General features: G+C 51.0%; 1 protein-coding gene and 1 pseudogene across 11 annotated transcripts in view; both read left to right on the forward strand.

The window, feature by feature from the left end:
* The window catches only part of LOC127039435 (zinc finger protein 23-like), a 247872-nt pseudogene extending 243144 nt beyond the window's left edge, over positions 1–4728 (forward strand).
* LOC127039376 (zinc finger protein OZF-like) overlaps positions 1–12519 on the forward strand; it is a 231323-nt gene that overhangs the window by 6056 nt on the left and 212748 nt on the right. The gene's annotated exons all lie outside the window — the stretch shown is intronic.

The following is a 12519-nucleotide window of genomic DNA, read 5'->3' on the forward strand; positions in this document are numbered from 1 at the left end:
GCTGCTCTCCAGTACTGAACCTCCTGCACACAGACCATCTCAGACTTGCAAAGTGTTACCACCCCTTTGCCCTCAACCTGAGTTTTCCTTGTGAGTCACTGCCTTCACTTACTCCTCACTAAGCCCCACAGATCACTCGAACATATGCCACCAGGGTGCTGACAATCCCCATGGCAAGAACACACCCTAGGGCACCTTTGCTGACAAAGCCTACAACACTCAGCACGGAAATGAGGTAGAATTGACCCCCCAAGTTTCACATGCACCTCTCTGCATAGCACAGGCACAACTCTGCCCAGCTGCTCCAACCCATCCCTCCATCAGCCAGTCACAGCTACAGCTGGCCCAGTGCACGCAGCTGGAGGCATGCGGATAGATGCTGGGATTCCCATCTGTGAACACAGCACAGACAATGGCACGTTCTCTTAGTCTTTCCTCGGATCGATTATAGGTTCACAGCTTTGAAGGCCAGATGTGACTATTAGCTCATGTACTCTGAGGTCCTTTATACCACAGACCATAGAATTCATCCCGTTACTGCTGCATTGAGCTGAATACCTGAGTCCCTGTGGCAGTTTGTTAACCTTTGCGTGGCCCACACAGAACCATCCTCAGTGCTTCTTGCCAGTTGCAGGGTTAAGGGTTGGGGGCAAAGTTAAGGTTGCATTGAACGGGGGGGTGTTTACATTAACTTCTCATTTCCTGGTTCGCAGAGGTTTGTTTAGTCACCATCTATACCAGAAGTAGCCAAAGTATCCTCCTGCCTCCATTGTTTTCTTTCCCTTGAGCAGGGTTTCCAGTTTCCAAACTCTCTGTGATCTCCCAGCTGGAAGGAGGAGAAGAGCCGTGGGTGCTGGATCTCCAGGGTTGAGAGGAAAACGAGATCCTGAGAAGTCCCTGGACAGGTGAGGAAACATTAAACCAACCCAGAAACTGTAAGTGCCTGAGAGAACCAGCTGGGATTCCCCACACAGACTCTGTGAGCTCAGGACAGTCCCCAGCAGATCTCACTCCTGGCTTCCTACAGATGGTGATTGACACCTAGGCTGGAGCTGCCTCCCTTCCGACTGAGCGTTTGGATGGGATGTGGGCAGGGCTGGCCTTAGGGAAATGGCACCCGGGACAAACTTGCATTTTGGTGGCCCTGGCTCCCATGGGCATGGCACCCCCCCATTCCCTCTGTCCCCCATGGGCTCCCCGGGCTCCCCACTCTCCCTTCCCTCCAGCCCCTGCATTGTGCCCCCTTCGCTCCAAATACCTGCTCCCCCTTCACTCCTAACTTCTGCCCCCTCCAGCCCCTCCCAACACCTGCCCCCTCCTGTACCCCGAAGCCCTGCACTGTGCCCTTTCACCCCAACCCCTTCCCCTCCCTCCTGTGCCCCTAATCCCAGGACTGTACCCATTTCAGTCATGCCCCCTGCACCTCCCTCCTGCACCCTGAACCCCTGCGTGGTGCATTCCCCTTTCACCACAAACCCTGCCCTCTGCACCTCAACACCTGCCCCTTCCTGAGCCCCCTACCCCTGCACTGTGCCCACTTTGCCCCTAACCCTTGCATCCTCCTGCACCCAAGTGGGGAACCTGACGTAGATGCACAAAGCAGCTGGCATTGCTGCTCACTCCCCCACTGGACTGCTGCTCCCCTGCCCCACGCAGCCCTTAGAGGCTGGGAGAGGGGAGCAAGGAGCGACATCAGGGCTTCCTGCACTCAGGTCACTTTCCCTGCAGGCTGTGTAAGGGGAGGGCAGGAGAGCAGCTGCTCCTGATGTCTCAGCATAGCTCAGGTGGGGAAGTGACCTGGATGCAGGGAGCCCAGGTGGGTGGGTGGGGGGACTGTATGTGTGTGTGTGTGTGTGTGTAGGAGAGGATATGAGGAGTGTGTGTATGTTGATGGGCGTGTGTGAAGGACTGTGTGTGTGGAGAGGCCCCTCTGCTCTGGAGCTGTCACCTGGCTCTGACAGCTGGTCGTCCAAATGCCCCCTGCAGCTCAGGTCTCTTCCACTCCCCCACGCAGCTGCTTATCTGCCTCCCTGTGCCATTTTCATCAGCCCAGCGAGCCTCTCGGCAGCAGGTCAGATGGGAATCCAAACCCTGCGCTCGGCACCCCCTTGGGTGGGGCACCCGTACGGCCCACTCTAAAGGCCGGTCCTGGGTGTGGAGCAGAATTGATCCCCTCCACTCTCCCCTATGGGGATGAGTTTGGGGGAATTCAGTCACTGATTTTTATCATCTGTCTCTCCGGCACTTACTTGAGTTTGCTCTTTGTCTTTCCATCCCCAATTCTGAGATTTCTCCTCTCTTCTAGCAGGTGATGGGGTGGTGAGGGAGAGCGAGGAGCAGAATCCTCACCAGGAAGATGCTGAGCTTGCCGAAGTGCATGGGGAATTACTGCAAAGATCCAAAGGGAGCGTGACCAGCCCCCGTGATCAGGGAAAAGCTGATGAAAGTTACCATAGACAAGAGAGAGAGCAGGGAAACCACTCAGAGGAGAGAGTGGATAAACCCATTAATTGTCAGGGAACTCCCAGGGACCTCAAGGAAACTACGTCCCAGGAGAAAATCCTCACGGAGAAGCGAGAGAATACGTGTAGTGAGTGTGGGAAAAACTTCAATTACCATTCAGGCCTTATTCGACATGAGATAATCCACACAAAAGAGAGACCCTACGAATGCTGTGAGTGTGGGAAAAGCTTCAATCGTACCTCTGCCCTTAGTAGGCATCAGCAAATACACAGAGGAGAGAGACCCTATCAATGCTGTGAGTGTGGGAAAAGTTTCACTCAGAGATATACCCTTAACTCTCATCAGAGAATCCACACGGGATAGCGACCCTACAAATGCTGCAAATGCGGGCTAAGCTTCACTCAGAGATCAGCCCTTATCTCTCATCAGACAATGCACACGGGAGAGCGACTCTACGAATGCTGCGAGTGTGGGAAAAGCTTCTCTCGGAGCTCAAACCTTACTATACATCAGCGGATCCACACAGGAGAGAGACCCTATGAATGCCGTGAGTGCGGGAAACGTTTCACTCACTCCTCCTCCCTTACCTCTCATCAGACAACGCATGCAGGAGAGCGACCCTATGAATGTTGTGAGTGTGGGAAAAGCTTCTCTCGGAGCTCAAACCTTACTATGCATCAGAGGATCCACACAGGAGAGACACCCTATGAATGCAGTGAGTGCGGGAAACGTTTCACTCACCTCTCCTCCCTTATCTCTCACCAGAGAGTCCACACGGGAGAGAGACCCTATGAATGCAGTGAGTGCGGGAAAAGCTTCTCTCGGAGCTCAACCCTTATTACACATTACAGAATCCACACCGGGCAGAGACCTTATGAATGCTGCGAGTGTGGGAAAAGCTTCGCTCATAGTTCAGGCCTTTCTAAACATCAGAGAATCCGTAAAGGAGATAAACTTCATAAAAACCTTCTCTAGAGCTGTCAGAAGATTTTTTTCTTTAATTCTTTTGACAGTTCCCAGGTAGTGAGTGTTAAGGCTGTTTGCAGCTTTTGCACATTGAGGTCCCTCAGCTCCCACACACAAGTTGCGCACTTTTGAAGCTCGTCCGTCTTTGGGGTGGATCCTGTGGTCCTTTCTATCAACTCCATTGTCCTGCGAGTCATGGGAGTGGGTGTCCTTTCTACCAGGAATGTCATCACCCCAGGTGGGGGAAATGGGGAGTATCTTCAACCAGCTACATTGAGATAAAATCTACCTGGGTCTCATCACTGTGATTGCCATGGAGTTAGCTAGCTTGAGTTCACTTTCCTGATGTAAAAAGACAGCTATTCTTGCAGTAAAGACATGGGCCATGGATAGTGGGTGGGGTTATCTAGCACATTTCCTCCTGATCTGACCTAACCACCGTCACATTTCCTTGTCTAAACAAACCTGGATATTCACATTTATACTCCTCCTCTCAGTGCAAAGTTATTGTTAGAGACGTCAAGTTCCTCTCTGAGGACAGATCGTCTCATTCCCAGTTGTTCTCACATTACCCTGCATTGTGCAGAACAGCAGTTATTCTGTTGACTTTTTTCTCATTTAAAATATATTTCAATATGATGAAGAGCTGGAGCAGTGTCAGGGAAATAAGGGTCATTTCAGGCTCTGTGACACTGGAAGGAGATGGGGCGACTCAGAGATTCCATCCTGCCCCATCACCCTAGAACTGTTACCTTGTGTCTGAGCCATGCAGAGTTCACCCCTTCATATTCCTTCACTTCCCAACGTGTCCGGTGAGGTCACGTTCTTGGCTGTCCATGCTTGGGAATGGTGCTTGGACATCTTTGATCCTAAATCAGAGTCTCTCTGGCAGAAGCTGGAAGTGTCACAGACCTGGAAGGGGATTTCAAATGGATCCCAAGCACTGTTCAAATCCCCTTTTCCCTCTATTGGCAAAGCCACTTCTGGGAAGGTCGGCTGTTTTTTCCACCCGTTATGAAGGTGCTAAAACTTCTGTGAATAACACTAATGAGACAGCGCTGGGTGAAGCAGGTTTCAGTGGATCAGGGGAGAATTTCTCTTCCTAATTCTGAGACATCAGATGTAACCTAGTCTGGAATTTCACTTTAAATGAAAATGAAAGTGTCTTCTACTTGTCTGTGATATGGGTTTTCTATCTTTCATGAAGGCTCCTTGGTCATTTAACTGCATGTTAGTGTTGTTTGACAGATTGTAGCTCAGATTTATTGGGAAATTTCAGATAAATGACCATCATTTTTTACTTTAGGTTTGTTTTTTCCCCTATCCCTGCATGATGACATGGAGAAAATTCAAATGCAGTTCAGTCAACAGGAGAGAATAATCCAAGCTGATGGACATATTATCAGAGAAACAGTCTGTTTTTAAATCTCCACTCTGAAAAGGTGAACAGCAGCAGACCCCAAATGGTGCAACTGACGGAAGTAAGTGCACATGGTCACAGGGTAGTTCAGTTGTTTAGGACGATATTGTCTCAGATGATCCAGGGATAGAATTCCACAGCAAGTGACTTGGAACTAGGCAAAATGCCCAGGTTTTTGTTTCCCAAGGTATTTGTGACCCAGTCCCTACAGGAGGTTACTCCTGAAGAGATCTCCTGGCTAATCCCAAAACTTGGGAAATGCTGTCTGTGATGAGGTGTATCAACCCTGAACTGGCACTGCTAGGGTTAACTGTACCATGTGGGCTGAAGACACCACACCCCCTCACCCTCTCTGGGCATGCTCCGACTGGAGACGGAGTATAAAAGGGTGCAGCTTAGCCTGGGTGGACTGAGGAGAAGAACAAACCTATGTTGTGGGCTTCTGCCAGGAAGCTGCTGGACCGCCACGCTGCAGTGTCCAGCCACCCTGAGGCCCCTGCACACACTCAGTTGACTGCCAAGGATGCGACACTGGCTGCCAGGACATTACCGATGCTGGAAGTAAGGGTGGGAAGTGACTCAGGGAATGGGACTGTTGCAGTGAGAGATCAACCCTGGACATGGGAGTATTGGTTCCTCAAGGCCCTGCGTCATGGCATGTCCCCCCTCCAGCTCCTACACATAGGGGCAGCCAGGGGGCTCCACACACTGCCCCCATCCCAATCACCACTTCCACAGTTCCCATTGTCCAGGTACTGCATCCAATGGGAGCTGCCTGGCCATGCCTCCGTGTAGGAGCCAGAGCGGGGACATGCTGCTGCTTCCAGGAGCTGTTTGAGGTAAGTGACAATCGGAGACTGACCCCTTCCCTTACCTCAACACCCTGCCCCAGCCCTACCACTCTCCTAACCCCTCAGTCCCAGCCTGGAGCAACCCCTCACCCCTAGACCCACCCCAATCCCCTGTCCAAGCCCTGGAGCCCTCTCCCACACCCTGAACTCATTTCTGGCTCCACCCCAGAGCCCACTACCCCAGCCAGAGCACTCGCCCCCTCCCACACCCCAACCTCCAATTTTGTGAGCATTCATGGCCCCATACAATTTCCATATCCAGATGTGGCCCTCGGGCCAAAAAATTTGCCCACCCCTAATCTAATCCCTAACCACAACTGTACTCAAGCATTCACCGGTGGAAAGGGGGATTAAAGGAAAACTACCATTTATGAGAAAATTCTTTAATTGTTGAGGATTTATTATTACCAATGAAAATAAAATTAAACATGAAGTTACTCTGTAACGAAGAAGTGAATTATGTGATCAACTGAATTATACTGGAGAAATAAAACTGGTCTTGTTTTTCTTTTTGTTAGTAATATAGGAAATTGGGGGCTAATCCTGAAAAGCTTCTTTGATGTAACTTACCCCCCTTGGCCTAAAACGTCCAGCTGTAAAACCTCACTCCAAAGGACGGAGTAGGGGAATGTGTGTGAGAAAAAGAGTAGAGGAGAAAACTGACCCAGTATTGATTGGAATGATTTGTATTTCAAAAGTAACGTATTTTGATTAGCTTCAAAATCAATTTCAACACAGGTGTGTTAGGAGAAAGAAGGAGGTCAGAGAAAGTGTGGGCCCCTTATTGAATGCGGCAGGCAACCTAGTGACAGATGATGTGGAAAAAGCTGAAGTACTCAATGCTTTTTGCCCCTCGGTCTTTACAGACACTGGCAGCACAGTATGGGGAGGAGGTGAGCAGCCCTCAGTGGTGAAAGAACAGATTAAGGACTATTTAGAAGAGCTGGACATGACCAAGTCCTTGGTTCCAGATCTGAGGGTCTGGAGGGAGTTGGCAGATGTGACTTCGGAGCCATTGGTCATTATCATTGAAAACTCGTGGTGATTGGGGGAGGTCTCGGATGGTTGGAAAAAGGCAAATCTAGTGCCTATATGTCTGAACCAAGCCCTATAAGCCTGAGTCAGCTGACCTGGGCTTTGAGACAGGTGCCCTGGGTGTGTGAATCACATTATAGACATAACGTTAGGCTACATCTACAGTGCAATGAAACACCCATGGCTGGACCCTGTCACATTAATCAGGGACATGTGGCTTGGGCTCTAAAGTTGCAGTATACATGTCTCAGCTCCAGCTCAGTACCCTGCTCTAGGAGCCCAGAAGGTTGGGAGGGAGTTTAGCGAGTGGAAATGGTAAAAGCACAGTGAAGTATTACCCTGGACTTATGGCATTTCTCCATTGGTCTGTCTGCTCTGGGGCAGGGACAATAACACGTTCTGCTGCTTTTGTTATTTCAAATGGCAGTTTAGGATTTTCATTCTCGCACATGGTGCACAAAGCAGGACTCAACCCTTGGTGTAAACTAAATGAACTGACCACAGATTCTGGCAGCCACAATGAGCCTTTTGGTGTGAGAGCTCAGACCTGCCCCTGTCCCAGAGGGAGGGGGTCATCTGTGACGGGCTGGAACCCTGACCTATCAGCTCTTAACTCCCAAACTTTCAGTAACTCTATTATCAGTGCCTGTGAGCATAATTTAAACCATAAGAACAGCCATACTGGACTAAAGGTCCATCTAGTTCTGTCCTTTGGCTGTAGCCAATACCAGGTGCCCTAAGAGCTACTCAACAAGGCACGACTGGGAGTTGAACCCAGGCTCTCCTGTTTACAAGGCAGGTGCTTTAGCCATCTAAGCCATGGTGCTGGCCTGTGGCTAAGGGATATTGTCTGCTCACACCTGACTCCCTGCCCTCCCCACCAGGGCCTGACAAGCTTTGCATGTGTTTGGATTCTGCTGGTGACATTTTTCTTGCAAGCTGTGTGTGTGCAGACCTGGCCAAAGATTCACACTACAAAGTTATTTTAGCATCATTATATTGCTCAGGTGTGTGAAAAACACACAACGCTCCCTCGGTCACCAGCTTTTGGCTGGGGCACACACTGCAATGCCACGTCTGGCCACAAAACTGCCCTGTTTTGGTGACAAAATAAAACCACCTCGATGAGAGGCCTAGAGCTTTTTGCAGCAAACTTAAAGCAACAAATTGTCAGTGTAAATGCTGCTGTTCATTATATCACCATAACTGGCCTCCTGCAGTATCCTACAATACCCTCTGTGAACTCGCCAGCCCTGCATTCCTGCTAGAGGCTGGGCCCCTCCCCTTTCATAGCTCCAGAATGTTCTGACGGCTGAGCTGCTAGCTACACCGGCATTAGTTTGCTATAACTGCATTGCTTGGGGGAGTGTAAATTTTTTATACATCTAAGTAATGTAGTTACACCGACCTAATTTTGTAGTGTAGACCTGTCCAAATAATCACTCACACACCTTGGGAGTAAACCTTCCCCTGCTCCTCTGCTTTACAGAATCCAAACACGAGCAAACAGGGCTCACTGGGGATTGGCGGAGTCAGGTGTGGGCAGACACGATGCTTTAAGTAACAGCAGGCACCATGGCTTAGCTGATTACAGCACCTGTTTGGTAAACAGGAGATCCTGGGTTCAACTCGTAGTGATGCTTGGTTGAGTGGCTTTTGAGGCACCAGGTGTTGGCGACTGTCAGAAAACAAGATTCAGAGCTAGACGGACCTTTGGACTAGGCCAGTGTGGTTTTTATTATGGTTTAAATTACACTCACAGGCACTGCTAACAGAGTTACCGAAAGTTTGGGTGTTAAGAGCTGGTAGGTCAGTGGTCCAGTCCCCTCAATGCAGTTATACCATTTCCACTTGCTAAACTCCCTCCTGACCTTCTGGGCTCCTAGAGCAGGGGACTCAGCCTGAGCCGAGACACGGACACTGCAACTTTACTATAGACCAAGCCGCATGACCCTGATTAATGTGACCTGGGCCAGCCGTGGGTGTTTCATTGCACTGGAGACGTAGCCTAATGTTATGTCTACACTGCGATTAACACACCCAGGGCACCTGTCTCAAAGCCCGGCCAGCTGACTCAGGCTTGTGGGGCTTGGGCTGCAAGACGATAAAATTACAGTGCAGACATAGGGGCTTGAGCCCAACCTCTGAACCCCAGGAGGGGTGAGGGTTTCTGAACCCAGGCTTCAGTGTGAACACAAATATCCGCACCACAGTTTTTAGCCCCTCACCTATAGCTCCATGGGCCCAAGTCAGATGACCCAGGCCGGCCATGCTGCCATCTTTATCCCAGGAGAGATGGACTCTCTCCATTGCAGTGTCAGCTCAGGTGTGGCACACTGTGCTCAAAGCAGCACCTGGAAGCCCCATATTCACCACTCTCATATAATAATGATACGGTTTGTACAAAGTCTGCCTGGTGAGGTATCATTTCAAAAGTCTTGATCTGTTGAACATTAATATTGTGTTGGACTGTGTGTGTAGCATTGGTTGGGGAGTTATGAAGTTTGCTGTGTGTGCATTACTGAGATATGTTATGAGGCTGGGAAATGCCCACCACCAGCATTTCAGGTGCGACAATGGAGGAGCCAGACTCACTGCTGGCCCATTAAAGGGATCCACACTCCCAAGGACTATCCCAGGAACCGTGTACAATGCAGACTTCTCCGAGATAGCAGAGCGACAATGGACACTGCTTGACTCACATCATAGCAAAGGTATTTCCTAGCAAGTTGGAAGAAACTTTGAAAGAGGGGAAGATACATCATGACTTGGCCTCTCTCCCCCACAACTCAACACCTGGAAACACATCTGGAGGACAAACACTGAACTGAAATAAATCAGAAGAGAATAATAATAATACATTCAAATCAAAGTCTCCAAACAGACTAGTATTGATTTTTCAGCAAAATTTTTCAGTTTGGGGAATTTTCTTTTCTGAGTCAGACTTTGCCAAAGGAAGTGGAGAAAAAATGTTTTTGAGTTACCTCTTTCAGAACAGCCTGTCCTAGACACTAGCTCTGGTTCACTGTTTTGGTCTTGCTCAGGATGGGGGTATTTTAATTATTTGGGAAGGTCCCAGGGTGTTTGGGGGAGATTATGAGGATGTTCCCTTTTGAGATAAAAACTAAGAAATACAGGACTAGAGAATTTTTTAGAAATCTGAGATTTAGACTTTTTATTTGAAGCAAGGGAAGGGGCTGAGATTCTGAGAAGGTTTTTGTTTGCAAGAAGCAACATTGCTAGAGCTGTTATTGTGCCAAAGGGGGAGATGGTTGTCTATAAAGGAGGGGTGAAGACTAAATGCATCTGAGGAGGATGGGATTTGAACCCATGCGTGTAGAGCATAATGGATTAGCAGTCCATCACCTTAACCACTTGGTCACCTCAGCTAAACTGTCAAAAAAGGCACAGGAAGAGAAATCTAAGGCTGGCAGAGATAAGGACAATATGAAGTTTTTAAATACTAAGCATCAGCAGGGTCCCCCTTCACATCTAGTGAGGAGCTGGGGAAAGACTTCAGGAACAGATCGTGTTTGCACAGACACACCTACTCTGCCTAGCTATGCAGCATGATGGGGCCGCTTCCCCAAAATGACCAGTTTGGGATAGTGGTGGGTTAGAAATCGCTTTAGGATTGAGTGGAATGAAATGTTATTCTCCTTCCTGTATGAGTGAAGGGCAGCGGAACATATCTAGTGCGTGCTGATGGAGGGGTAGGAGGGTGAGGAATAGCTTTTATTGGACTGCAGAGAAGTGATTGAGGATGTCACCTTAAACCAGTGGTCCCCAAATATTTCACATTGTGCCCTCTTAGCCATGGCTGTGGCCCCTCAGAAGCCACAGTCGAGAACTGGGGCTGGGAGTGGGGCTGTTGCTTGCTGGGGAGAGGGGTGCGGACAGGGGTAAAGGGGTCGACGCCGGGCTGGGAGCCAGAGTCTCAGGCTCAGGGCGGGGTTGGGAAAGAGCTGGGACAGAGTGGGGCTGAGTGGCGCTTCCTCCCTGCCCTCCATGGGGGCTGACTCAGGCCCTGAGGTGCCCTCATGAATCTTCCTCTGTGTCCCCCTGGGAGTCACACCCCACATTATGGGGACCAATGAACCCTACTCGCTAAGCAGGGGCTAGTGATGCCAAAGCCCAGGGAAAGGGAGAACAAGTGCGGGGGCCCCACCACCAGAACCATGGTCCCCTCTTCTGTCTGTGGCTCCGCCCCCTTCCACACCTTCCACCCATGGCCCCATCCACTGTCACCTCTATTCCACCCCTCCCTCCACTGGCCCCACCCTATCACTCCTTTACCCCTGCCCCGCCGTGGCCCTGAGACCAGAGAAGCTCTGTGCCCCTGCTGCAGCCTCTGGGCCATAGCAGGAAGTGGGAGGTCCTCCAGCCCTGGGGCCACCGTGAGGGAGACTTTTCCAGGGGGACCCAATTTGGCCAGGGCCCCCCCGGGATCCCAACAGCCTGGATGTAGGGTTATGTGCAACCACAGCCCCTCTATGCGCCCCAGTAACATCTACTGCCAGGACATTCGTATCTGTGCCCCCCATAAATCCCCTAATCCCCCGGGAACACCTACAGCCTGGACGTAGGTATCTGTGACTCCAACGAACCTCCTAAACCACCCAGAACTCCTCCAGCTAGGACTTAGGTATCTGTTCCCCCCTCAACCCCCAATCCCGTAGGGACCCCTAGACCCTGGACATAGGTATCTGTGTACGCCCCGATCCCCTAAGAACCCCCATTACCCCTTTAGCTTGCCCCCCCTTTAGCCTGTGCCCCCCACGAACCCGCTAAGCCCCCCAGGGACCCTCCAGCCTGGACGGAGGTATCTGTGCCCCCCCACAATTCCTAAGTGTCGAGACACCCCTCCAGCCTGGAGGTAGGTATCTTTGCCCAACACAAACTGCCTAAGCCCCCCCCGCCGGGAACCCTCCAGCCTGGATCTAGGTATCTGTTCCCCCCCAGCACACTAATTCCCCCTGGAAGCCCTATTGCCTGGACTTAGGTATCTCTGCCCCCCACAAACCCGTTAAGCCTCCCAGGCACCCCTACAGCCTAGACGTATGTATCTGTGCCCCCTAGAAAACCCCTAATCCACCCGGGGACCCCTACAGCATGGACCTAGGTATCTGTGCCCCCCAGGAACCCCCTAAAACCCCCTGGAACCACTCCAACCTGGACATAGATATCTGTGCCTCCAAAAAAACCCTAAGTCCTCCAGGGACCCGTAGAGCCTGAAGATAGGTATCTCTGCTGTCCGCATAACCCCCTAATCCTCCCCAGAACCTCTCCAGCCTGGACGTACATAGCTGTGCCCCCCACAACCCCCCTAAGCACCCCGGGACCCCTCCAGCCTGGATGTAGGTATCTGTGCCCCCCCGATGACCTAAGCCCCCCCCGAATCCCTATAGTCTGGATGTAGGTATCTGTGTCCCCTAGAATACCACTAACCCCACCCCCCAGGGACTCCTCCAGGACATACATAGGTATCTGTGCCCCTCACCAAGTCCCTAAACCCCCAGGGATCACTGTGCTCACCACAACCCCCTAAGCCGTCCAGGGACCCCTCCAGCCCGGACGTAGGTATTGGGGTCCTCCACAAAGCCCCTAATCCCCATCAGGACCTCTACAGCCTGGACCCAAATACCTATGCCCCCCACAACCCCCCTAACTCCCCCAGAGTCCCGACCATCCTGGACATAGGTATCTGTGACCCTACGAACCCTCTTAAGCCCCCCAGAATGGGTCTAGCCTGGACGTAGCTATCTGTACCTCCCATGACCCCTA

Source organism: Gopherus flavomarginatus, chromosome 23 (assembly GCF_025201925.1).
Source record: "Gopherus flavomarginatus isolate rGopFla2 chromosome 23, rGopFla2.mat.asm, whole genome shotgun sequence".
In the NCBI taxonomy this organism is placed as follows: Eukaryota; Metazoa; Chordata; order Testudines; family Testudinidae; genus Gopherus; species Gopherus flavomarginatus.